This window comes from Mirounga angustirostris, unplaced genomic scaffold, assembly GCF_029215605.1.
Source record: "Mirounga angustirostris isolate CCGP_5_RB_7025 unplaced genomic scaffold, mMirAng1.0.hap1 SCAF_12, whole genome shotgun sequence".
NCBI lineage: Eukaryota > Metazoa > Chordata > Mammalia > Carnivora > Phocidae > Mirounga > Mirounga angustirostris.
This window is the reverse complement of record NW_026991720.1, coordinates 5,448,286-5,460,919: the sequence shown is the minus strand read 5'-3', so window position 1 is coordinate 5,460,919 and position 12,634 is coordinate 5,448,286. Positions and strand designations below refer to the sequence as shown.

Sequence of the window (12,634 nt, the reverse complement as noted above, 5' to 3'; positions counted from 1 at the left end):
CCTATGTTATCCCCATTCTCCCTTTAGTTGTTGATTTATTTTGTTGACTTATTTTGTTATGATTTACGTCATCAGATCACATAGTCATCACATACTACAATCTCTGCTTTTAAACCCTCTCTTAGTTTTACGAGTAACTATATATTTAATGCTAAGCAGCCGTCCCTGTGCTGATGTTTGCCGACATTTAGTTGTCTAAAGTTCATTCTCTACTAAATTCCTTACAAAGAGCTCATGGGAACACTATTTCCTGAGTTCTTCATGCTCACCAGAATGTGTGCTCTTTATACTGAAAAGTATTTTACTGTTTTAAAATCCACAGTCCCCATCTTTCCTTGAGTACCCAAAATACATTGTTCTTGTGGCATAGAGCATTGCTGTTGAAAAGCCCAATGATAAGCCTATACTCCTTACAAGTCACTTTCTCTTTTTTATCAAGATACTCAAGGTGCATTTTCTCTTTTTCCCTAAAGTCCTGTACTTTTCCTAGAATATGCTTCGGCATTGATTTTCATAGATAACTATTCCCAGATGGTACAGTGTGTTTTCTTTCAATATGTAGTTTAAATCTTTGTAATTTGAGAAACGTTCTCTTGAATTATAGTTGTTAGTACCTGGTCTGATCCCTTGCTTTCGATTTTCTACTTTAAGGACGCCTGTTCTCATGTGTTGGATCTTCTTCTTCTATCTTCGATATTTTCACACTCTCAAATACGTTTACCTTTTTCTTATCCTTTCTGGATTCTGGAAATTTTTTCTCCCTTTCCCTTCTACTTTTCTTGTCATTGTTTGTTGTGGTTTTTTTTTTTTTTAATTTTTATTTATTTTTTATTATTAACATATAATGTATTATTTGTTTCAGGAGTACAGATCTGTGATTCATCAGTCTTACACAACACACAGCGTTCACCATAGCACATACCGTCCCCAATGTCCATCACCCATCCACCCCATCCCTCCCACCCCCCTCCCCTCCAACAACCCTCAAATTTGTTTTCTGAGATTAAGAGTCTTTTATGGTTTGTCTCCCTCTCTGGTTTTGTCTTGTTTCATTTTTCCCTCCCTTCCTCTATGATCCTCTGTCTTGCTTCTCAAATTCCACATATCAGTGAGAACATATGATAACTGTCTTTCTCTGGTTGACTTATTTCACGTAGCATAATGACGCAAATGGTAAGATTTCATCCTTTCTGATGGCTGAGTAATATTCCATTGTATATATATATACACTACATCTTTATCTACTCATCTGTTGATGGACATCTGGGCTCTTTCTATAGTTTGGCTGTTGTGGACGTTGCTGCTATAAACATTGGGGTGCAGGTGCCCCTTAGGATCACTACATTTGTGTCTTTGGGGTAAATACCCAATAGTGCAATTGTTGGCTCATAGGGTAGCTCTATTTTCAACTTTCTGAGGAACCTCCATACTGTTTTCCAGAGTGGCTGCACCACCTTGCATTCTTGTGTTCCTTCTGGTTCAGTCTTCACTTCTAAGATTTGTTCCTTCTGTTTTAGTTCTTTTTTATTTCTGTCAGTTCAACTCTGAGATTTTTCTGATTGTGACTTACGCCATTCTTTCTCATCTTGTGTCATTTTCTTAATGTTTCTTAGCTTTTTCTGAAGTACCTTCTAAGATAGCCTCCAAGAGACCAGCCGCCTGGTGTACATCCTGTGGACAGGACCTGTGACTATAAGAGATTTCGTTCCCATGATTAGGCTACATTTTATGGCAAAAGCGAGAGGATTTTTCAGTTGTGATTAAGATTCCTAATCAGTTGGCTTTAAGTTAATCAAGGTGAAGTATCCTGGGTGAGCCTGACCTAATCAGGAGACTTGTTTAAATGAGAGTCTAAAGGTCAGAGACAGAAAAGTCAGAGAAATTCAAAGTAGCAGAGATACTCTCCTGTTGGTCTTGAAAATGCAAGCTGCTCTGTTTTGGAGAGGGCCATGTCACTGGGGACAAGAGACGACCTCTAGCAGCTGAGGGTCTGAGTCCTACAACCACAAGGAACTAAACCCAGCCAACACCAGTGAGCTTAGAAAAGGACCTCAACCCTCAGGTAGGAACACAGTCCCAGCTAACACCTTGATTTCAGCTTCATGAGACTCCAGGCAGAGGACCCAGCTAGTCTGTGCTTGAACTCCTGGCCTATGGAAACTGCAAGATAATAAATATCTTTTAAGCTACTAAGTTCATAATTCATTATGCCACAATAGAAAATGAACACGGTGCATTATAGTTTCTCCCTGTTCAATGTGCATGTCTTTCCAGCATGCTTTCATTGTGTGGATTGTATGTCATTCTATTTCTCTTCATCTTTTTCTAAATAGTAACTTTGTATGAGATTTGACCTTGATATTTTGTGCTATTGATTTTTATATGAAGTTAGTTTTCCTGAACTTTTATAAGAAGGCTTGGTTCTAATAGCTTTTTTTTTTCAAGCTTAACAAAGATCCTTCTGTTGTTTTCATGTAACAGCTTGCTTGATGACATTTATTGGCTTAGTTCTCAGTTATCTGGACGTTCTCTTTTCTTCACTTCAGTTATCCCCATTTTCCTCAATCTTGATTTTACTCCAAGTAGTTTCTCCATAGTGTGGGGCCTCAATCAGGAAGGGAACCTTGCTGGGCCAATTTCAAGCATTTATAAGGTTGGACTGATCCAGCCTTTGAGGTTTTCCTGCAGGACCTTCGTATGCTCTCTCTCTCTATTGAAATGGGCAAACCTCTCCTTGTTTCAGTCATTGTCCACAAATTGGTCTGCTGGCTTCTACCTGTTGTTCTATTAGATGCCCCGTGACTTCCCTGAGTTCTCCCACACAGATGTTAGTACCGTGCAGGTCTCATGTCTGTAGTGGTTTGTCCCACCTGCTTTTATTTGGGCGTTAATGGAGATGCCTTCACAGCTAATTATCCTGTACATGTTGTGCATGAGTTTTTGTTTTTTCTATCTAGTTGTTCTGTTTTTATTTGGGGAATTGGGAGGACCCAAAGACGATGCTGCAACCCCTACTATGCATCGCCTAGGAATTCTCCTGCTATCTCCTTTTTATGGCCTGAGAAGGCTGAATTCCCAGGGAGATTAACTAATTTGCTTTAAGTCACACGACTAGTAAGTGGGAAAACTAGCATTTGAACCTGGTCCAAATTTCAGAGTTCTTATTTTTTTCTCACTACATTTTGTTTAAAAACTTCTTTACTATAACAATTCCCAGCGTTAAAACTTAATGATTTCCCATTACCTAAACCAACCAGTCTAAAGACCCCCAACATTCAAGCCCCACCCTGCCTGTCCACCCTCACCACCTCTCCCCAAAGCACGCCCCCCGGTTCTGCCCCCAAAGCTATCTCTATTCCCTCCCTGATCCCTTACTGCTCTTTAACTCATCCGTTACCTCTCCAAATCTAGTCCCCCTCTAATCAATTACTGGCAACTCTAGTAATTTTTGTTTGTTTATTCATGATTTGTGGGGGAGGGTATTTTAAGGTATTAACCTATGCTTTTCTATTCCTCCGTGTATTCATTTCCTAGGGCTGCTGTAACAAAGCAGCATGAACTGGATGACTGAAATGCATTGTTTTATAGTTGTGAAGCCTAGAGGTCCAAACTCAGCATATCAGCAGGGCTATCCTCTCCCTGAACCTTTAGAAGAATCCTTCCTTGCCTCTTCCCAGCTCCTGGTGCTCTGCCAACGATCTTTGGCATCCTTTGGCTCACGGATGCATTACCCCAGTCCTCTGTGCTCGCATGCTGTTCTCCCTGTGTAGCTCTGTTTTCACATGGCCATCTTCCTATACGGACACCAATCAGATGGGATCAGGGGTCCACCCTACTCCAGGATAACTTCGTCTAAACTAGTTACATCTAAAATGACCCTGTTTCCAAATAAAGTCACCATTTGAGGTACTAGGGGTTGGGACTTCAACACGTCTTTTTCAGGGGGGACACACTTTGACCCCCAACACTTTCCTTCCCATTTCCTTTCTCCCATTTGAGCAGATCATCGTTTTTGTTTTTTGCTTCAGGAGGAACGGCAGAGAGTGGCAAGAACTGTGTCTATGGTGTGGGCTCTCATACATTCAGAACCTACTTCTGTGCTGTCCTCTGAAGGCGCCTCCATTCATCAGACGATCGTAAGACTTTTTTAAATCACCTTCCGCCTGCAAAACCTGTGCGGGGACCTGCAGGGAATCTGAAGAAGCATCTCTTTCATCCAACTTAAGACACAGTTGATTGTGTGGCACACCATTATTTTAGGTACTTCCAAGAAAGAAACACCCTGACAAACTGGGATGTATATCAATTTTTAAAGTGTATCCCAATTTCAGAGTTGTCACAGTGCCAAAAAAGGCATGTCTTAGAACTGGTGAAATAATGCATCATGCACCATGTCTCTTTTAAACAGCGATAGGCGTGGTGGAGAGAAAACACACGTGCACATACTTGCATACACAGGCACATGCACACATGTGTGCATACACACACATGTGCACACGCACCTGGCTGAGTACGAAAGGAGCTGCAGGGACTCCAGTGTCTTCAGAGCTGAGACCGGAGGTGGTTGCTCTTTGGGTGGATCTTGAGGTGTAGATGGGACGCGTATCATCCAGGTGGAGCTGAGGAGAGCCATCGAGAGGAGAGGAAACCTGTAACACGGGGAGCCCAGGTGTGTAAAAGGTAGAGAGGTGTCCAAGAGGGAGAAACGGGAAATGATTCATTGGATCGCACGTATATCACCTGTCCATACTGGTGACAGTTGGGAATTGGGGAAAGGATGTTGGGTTTGAGCAGATTGTGGTCGTGAAGCCCAGGACTTAGAGAGAAGGAAGTGGGCGCACCAGCGACCCTCAGTAGGGAAGGCAATCTTATTTCCAGATTATAGTCCTCCCTAAAGAGTTTGGATTTTATGCTTTAAGCAATGGGGAGCCATAGAAAGTTTTGGAGCAGAGAGGAGCACGCCAAGCAATGTTTGGGGATTATTAATCTGGTAGCAGGCAGAATATATAGAAGGCAGTTAGGGGACCTGTTTAAGAGATGACCTCAGAGGTCCAGGTAGCAGCAAAGGGAATAGTGGTGTGAAATGAAAAGGAAGGGACAAAGGGAAACTTGTGCAGAAAAATAAAGAAGCAGGACTTGTTTAGGAAGAGGGGTGCATCAAGACTGTATCTCAGTATTGGTGCGTGGACAGCTAACAATGCATTGCCAGAGTGAGGGACTCCTCAGGCCCTATTTACCTCCACAAGCCTTCCTGATCAACACAAAAGTAAGCCCCACACATACCAGGTGAAGTGCCCATGGGCACCCCAGGCTGAAATCAAATTATGGTTGCCATAGTTTTCTATAAAGTGATTCTAGTGACACATCTTTGGTGAGACAATCAGGGGAGTGAGAGTACATCCTGTCATTGTAAGCACCTGAGACATTTCACAGTCTCATATGATTTTATGACCTGCCTGTGTAGTAAAGCAAGGGCAAGTTTTACTCTATGTGCATCGAAAAATCAGATGACCTTTATAGAAACCGCATAAGCCAGAAACAAACCTGGGAATAAATCCAAGGTTTCCTGATGCAATATTTTTATCTACACGTGTATGTTTGCTCTACCTTCAGTAAAATAGAACAGAGCACTGTGTAAACATTAAGCACCCTGTAAATTCTAGGTAGTAACGCAGGGGAGAGAGTCTATTCGCAGAGTGAGAATTAACCCTGTGGAGGGATTCTATGTCCGTCCCTAATGCTGTGGGCAAGGGATGGACTGGATGTGCTGTGGGCAGAGCTGGCCACCAGATGTGTCAGGGATGCCCTTGACTGCATACAGATCCTAGATTTTATCTCACTGGTGTTGGAGGCCCTCAGAGGAAACATTTCTTTTTGAAGGCCAAGGTCCAGGGAAAACCCTGTATAAGTAGACTCTTTTTCCTTCTTGTTCTTCAAATGGAACTGTATGTTCAGAGAGTAAGTCCAGTCCCATAGTATCTGTTCTATGGACTCTGTCCCTCGGTGAACAAATAAATGTGGAGAACCTTCCATCTAACAGAGCTCAGGCCCTGGTCAAAGGAGCAAAGATGTCACAGAAACAAAGCTCAGTCTCTGTCCTCAAGAAGCATCCATCATTCCAGTAGAGGGAGGGTGACCGAAGGAAGTAGACAAGAAAAGATGATCATTTCAGGTGCAGCCAGGGGCTACAAGGAAGACAAAACAGCAACGTGGCACAGAATGGCTGCTTCAGCTGCGGAGCTCAGGCAGAGCCTCCAGTGAGGAGGGGGGATCCAGCAATGACCTGGGGGAAGCTTTCAAAGCAGAACAATGTCGGAGCCAGCTTAGTCTAGCCAAGAGACAATATGATAGTGGGGAGGGCAGGAAGTAGCAGTGCGTGGCCTGACATCCTTCATCAAGAGTATGCCTTTTAGGGCGCCTGGGTGGCTCAGTTGGTTAAACGTCTGCCTTCGGCTCAGGTCATGATCCCAGGGTCCTGGGATTGAGTCCTGCGTCGGGCTCTCTGCTCAGCGGAGAGCCTGCTTCTCCCTCACACTCTCCCTCTGTGCTTTCTCTCTCTCTCTCTCTCTCAAATAAATAAATAAAATCTTAAAAACAAAAAATAAAAATTAAAAAAAAAATAAAATAAAATAAAAAGAGTGTGCCTTTTACCATAAGAATATTGGGAACAGCAAAATTCTGTAAATCAATTGCCCCAACAGCTATATGTGGGTGCCCTATATATGCAGGGTAAGCGCAGTAGCTGAGACGCAGAAAATGGTCGAGGTCAGGGATGATGGTCCAGGTGAGGGGTGGTGGTCCAGGTCAAGAATGATGGTCCAGGTGAAGGATGATGGTTAACATGGAAGAGATGGTTCATGTGAGGGATAATTTTCATAAACCTGGATTCAGGTTTTAGCATCAAAGGTGGCAGAGCTAAGATATGGAGAGCTTATTAAGTTTTGGCTGAGAAATTGCATGGGTTTCATATACTGAGTAGGGAGAAGACTTGTGGGGAGCAGATTTGCGGGCATTCCATAGCTCTCTCTTGGCCATGTTACGTTTGAGACACCTTTTGACATCCAAGAGGTGACTCGGAGCAGACAGTCAGATGGTCCTCATGGGACTCAGATCCCAGGCCAGGACTGGAGTTAGATAGTGCAGAGCCATGCAGGCAGAGATGGTAGATGGAGTCATGGGACTGGCTAGGATGGCGGTATTCGTTTCCTAGGGCTGCTATAACCAAGTGCCACAAACTGCACAGCTTCAGACAACAGAAATTTATTCCCTGACTGTTCTGGAGGCCCGAAGGCTGAATCGAGGTGTCAGCAGAGCTGTGCTTCCTCTGAAAGGCCTACTGCGGAATCCTTCCTGGCCTCTTCCAGCTTCAGGCCAATTTTTTGTGTCACTGGCGTCCTTGGCTTGCAGCTAGCTGCATGACCAATGGTAATTCCTAGTGCTGCCAGAGGCATTCTTCCTCAAGACTGTGTCCCAGTCTCCCTCTCCTTGCGCGGACCCCAGACATCGGACCGGGGCCCACCCTCCTTCCGTATGACCTCATCTTCACAGGATTGCATCTGCCAAGACCCTATTTCCGAATAAGGCCACCTTTCCGGGTTCCAGATAGACATGTGGGGACACTAGGCAACGCAGTGCAGTTACCTAGAAAAAGAGTGTAGACGGACAAGAAGGCGGCTCAGGACAGAACTTCAGGGTCCCGAGAGAGGAGAGAACATGGGTGCAGGCTCAGGCTGTGTCTCCTGTCTAGAGAGGCATACCATGAGGTATCAACCACGTGGCACACTGCTGGTGGTTATGGAGACTAACCAGTTTCACCTGGTTAACTAGCTTGGGGATGGAGGGCAGATTGACTTTTGGCTTTGGGGATGTGGAAATAGTGGGCAACTTTTAAAAAGACTCTTCTGTGAAACGATAGGGCCACGACATGATTATGTTGGGTTGAAGACAGAGTGAGGATGCTGAAACTATAAAAACAGTAAGTAGAGACATCTTTTTCTGTGAAAAAAAGGGAGCACAGACATGGGGCGAGGGACAGTTGAAAAGACGTGTGGAATGGCGGCTTGCTGGCATGCAGGTGGTGTCCAGCAGAGTCTAGTAGCGGGGGAGAAGCTGATCATGCAGAGGAGAGAAGGGGTTCCATCTGAAGTGAAGTCCTTGACCTTGTGAGGGACTGGAGTTTTGCACACAGAAATGGGCCAATCATAGTAATAGGAGGGAGGGCAACGTTTCTCGGTACCCATTCAGGGACATCAGTGGGCCCAGTGTTGGGAAGACAGTGAGCTCTCATTGGATCACACGTATATCACCTGTCCATATGGGTAACAGTTGGGAATTGGGGAAAGGATGTTGGGTTTGAGCAGAGTGTGGTCGTGAAGTCCAGGACTTAGAGAGAAGGAAGTGGGCGCACCAGCGACCCTCAGTAGGTGGTCAGGCTGTGTCGGGGCCCATTCAGAATCGGAGTGTATTCTGTAGTCTCTTCAGTGATGAGCAGCAACTCGGACAGATGTAGGGTGAGGCCATGGTTGAGTTTGGTCATAGTTAGGGTGCTGGCAGAGGAAAAATGAGAAAGGGAGATTAGGGTGCTCCTGAAGGAACAGTTACGGTGAGATGTGGGCTTGGTGAGGCAGGAGTGGGAGCCTGGGAGATTCTGGCAAGTGGACAGATGTAGGGCTGTGGATTGGAAGTCCATTTGGGGAGGAGAGCTGTGGACACAGGAGCACAGAGCAAGTGAGCTGTGATGAAAAAGGTGTGTTTGAGGGGCCCCTGGGTGGCACAGTTGGTTGAGTGTCCAACTCTTGATTTCGGCTCAGATCGTGGTCTCAGGGTTCTGGGATCGAGCCCCTCGTCAGGCTCCGCACGCAGGGGGAAGTGGGCTTGGGATTCTCCCTCTCCCTCTCTCTCAAATAAATAGATCTTTAAGAAAAAAGTTGTGTTTGAGATTGAGCTTTTGGAAGTGGTACAGTGTTTGGTTGTGACAGAGTCTAGTGTTTGGCCATATGTGTGGATAGAGCTGAGGAGGCAGGGAACCAGGAGGCGAGCCAGAGTGTAGGGATCCAATAGGAATATGCTAATGCAAGAAAAAAATATGGCTTATTTGATTTTTTTCCCCTCCATGAGGGGAAATAAAAGGCAAAGGAAAGAAAGTCAACATTCAGTGCCAGGAACTGAGGGGCCAAAAACCCAGAGAAAAGGGGTCTCTAGGGAAGCAAGCAGTCTTTCCCACCTCCAGGCTTCAGGGCATTTGTAAATCCTAACTGCACGGGGGTGAGGCCCAGAAACCAAGCGGAGAGCGGCCACACAGAGGCGGGGCAGACTTGCTAGTGGTCTCGCACAACTGGGGGACATAAAGCCAGAGTTCTGTGCCGGCCAGGGAGGAGGGCCCAGGAAGCACCTCAGCTTACTTGGAGAATGGAAACACTGGAAATAGACTAACGTGAAAGCCCGAAATGCAGTTTGAGGTGGAAATGGCGTTGGGAAGGAAGGAACCAGACGTTAACAGAGGGAAACAGTTAACAGAACAGGGGTCCCAGTAAAAGGGGTCCCCTCAAAATAAAGCCAATGAGAATTTGCTCCTAGCTTAATATTTCTGAGGCCCTGGGAACAAATTTTCACTTGTTTTACCTGATCATTAATCTCGCAATATAAAAACAGTTCACTGGATAAGATTTCCTCAAGTGAATCAGGGTTTTCCAAGAGATGGATTTACTAAACATTGAACAATGAAGTATTTGTAGAAATTAGAGGTGAACGTGACAGATGTGTTTGTCTTGGCAAAGGGGCATCTTCAGTCACAACTCCACTCCCGTCTCCTTCTGGTGACTCGTCTTTTGTGTCTTTCCATCATAATCTTAGACTTTCCTTGATCAAGAACTCAGATTGACAATCTTTTTGTGTGTGCATGCCTCTCTTTTTTCCTCCCTCTATGCAATTGGCGGACAAGATCTCTGGTAATCGTGGCTCCTGAGAAAGGGGAGATGTTAATACTGACAAGGTTGCAAGGATTAGAAATGGGGTGACCCCTGTAAGGACCCTAGTGTTCCCGTCTTGCAGCAGGAACTGAGAGACACCAATATATTACAGAGATATATTACCTGACTTGCTCTTAAAACCCGGGAAGTATGGGAGCCGAGAGTTGAAGCCCAGCCCTCGCCTGTGTATCCGGCTGCCTCCTCCCCATGATGGGGTGGCCCGGGCTGTTGCATTCATCAGCACCCCTGGCGGTCATCAAAGATGAGAGGGATTCTGACATGGTGCCCGTACTCAGCCTTCACTTTGCTGGCTTGTCATTCTTTCTTTTTTTTTTTTTTTTCGGTCCAGCAAATATTTACTGAGGAATGAATACTCTGTGCTCGGAGCTGACGCTTCGAAGATGAGACACCCAAGGAGGTCACAGCCTAGGACAGAGGCAGACAGACAGCAAACAGTCACCCACAGAGTGGTGATGCCAAGCCGCTCCGCAACAGACCCATAACCAAACCTCTGGGCATCTGGGTGAAGTGCTGGAAAGAGCCCAAAGGCTAAATAAGGGCTCAATGCCATGGCCAGGTAATAGGATGCTCATCGGCCATTTAAAATACCGTTCCTGGAGGCCTGAGAAAAATGTTCACAACACGAGGCCCAGTGAAAAAGGCAGACTTCAAAACTGAATCTGAGGTCTGATACCCATGATATTGTTTTATAAACCAAAATCCTTCTAGAGGTTAGCTGACTACCTTCTGTTTGCCACCCCAAGATCCACTCTCCACCTTTCTCCACCTGCTCCGCGCCCTGGCTACTGACTTGTGCGGCCTCTGGCTTCCGTTGGCTTTGACCAGAGGGAGGCTCTGGATGGAGGGAGGAGAGCGAAGTCGGGAATCTGCTCCTCCTGCTCCTTCGCTGCCGCTGGCCTTAGTCTGGCTGGTCTCCTGCCCCCACCAAGGTTCCTGCAGGTTCTAGTAACTAGTGCCCTGTACCTCCTCAGGCCTAGGGAGGAAAGGGGCCTTGCTGTTAGCAACTCCAGGGTTCTGCATCACCTTGGGGGCTTCTCTACATCCTGCCCACACCCTTATAAATGGGCCCGTGTTTAATCTCTTCCCAAAGACCTAAGTTGTGGTGCCAACCCATTTGTGGGATTGTGAACCATTGTGTTGTTCTCTCGTGTGATTTGCTAGTTTTCTATAATAGTCACCTTTTGGGGCATCTAGTGAAATCATGACTCCTCATTTCCTCTGAGAATCATCTATCCAATCGCAAGGGTGGACCCATAACTGGTTAGTCTGGAGTAGAGACCAGAGACCAGCTGGGCCCGCCAGATGCTCTTTCCTGGAAGGTCCAGTCGGGACTGGAGAAAGCCTGCCCCATCTTGGTGGAGAGATATCCTATGAACAAAGAAAGAGGAGTTAAAGAAAGAAATAGGACACGAAATGGCCCTTGACCCTGGAAAATAGTTGGTTGAATAGAACCCCAGTTCTAGCCCCTTCCTAAGTCCTGGCATCACGGCATCTTGACACCTGTGACACTCAGCCCTAAGGCCTTGTAATAACCGCCCCCCCGACCTTTTAACATAAATCAGCTTGAATGAACTCAACCAAATGACTCCTGAGTAATACACTCATGAATTACTCTCACAATTAGAAAATATGAGATATATTTTTATTTTTTTAAACTTTTTACTTTGAAATAATTATAGACTCACAGGAAGTAGCAAGAATAGTGCCCAAAGGCTCACATATGCTCCACACCCAGCATCCTCCCATGGTGGATCCTCTATGGCTCTAGGACAATATAGAAACCAGGAGATGGATGCTGCTGCACGGTTGGTAACCTGACTGCAGACATCAGTTCTCAGCATGTTAAAATCTGCACCTGCCTGTATGGATGTATGTGCAGTTCTATGCAGTTTTATCCCAAGAACAGACTCATACGTCCACCACCATCATCGAGATAGAGAACTGTCCTGTCATCAGAACAGAACCCCCTTAAGCTGTCTTTTTGTATTGCACTCACTCCTTAGGGCCACGCCCTGGAAACCACTGATCTCTTCTCCATGTCTATACTTTTAGTTTGAGAATGTTGTATAATGAAATTACATAGTATTGGTAATTCTTTGTGGAGATTGACTTCTTTTTACTAAACATAATGCCTTTCTGGTCCGTCAAACTTGCTGTGCCTACCAGTAGTTCAATCCTTATTACGGAGGAATATTCCACTATGCAAATGTCCCAGAGCTTATCCAACCATTCACCCGTAAAAGAACATTGGGTTGTTTCCAGTATTTTGCTATTATGAATTAAGCTGCTATGAACCTTCACATATAAGTTCTGGTGTGAACATAAATTTTAATGTCTCATGGATGAATGCCTAAGGTCATATGGTAAGTGCATGTTTGGTTTGGTCAGAAACTGTTAAACTATTTTCCAGACTGGCCATTTGGTCCTGGTAATTCGTGGCTACCATTTGGCATTCCCACCAGCAATGGATGAGAGATCCAGTTCCTCATTCCTGTTTCTCTTTTTGGATCTTCTTGTGGGTTACTTGAACTTCTTTAGAATTCCATTTTATCTCCAGTGTTTTGGAATACTGAAAGACAGCCAAGTGGAGATGTAGCGTAAGGGCAGGCAGCTGGGTGTGCCAGCCTGGAAAGCAGAAAAGAGCG

General features: G+C 45.4%; 1 long non-coding RNA gene across 1 annotated transcript in view; it reads left to right on the top strand.

The window, feature by feature from the left end:
* LOC123835153 (uncharacterized) overlaps nucleotides 1-12,634 on the top strand; it is a 47,156-nt gene that overhangs the window by 30,240 nt on the left and 4,282 nt on the right. Inside the window, exons 6-7 of the long non-coding RNA XR_010406695.1 lie at nucleotides 4,029-4,260; nucleotides 10,318-10,545. This is a non-coding gene — a long non-coding RNA (uncharacterized LOC123835153). The remainder of the gene's footprint in view (nucleotides 1-4,028; nucleotides 4,261-10,317; nucleotides 10,546-12,634) is intronic.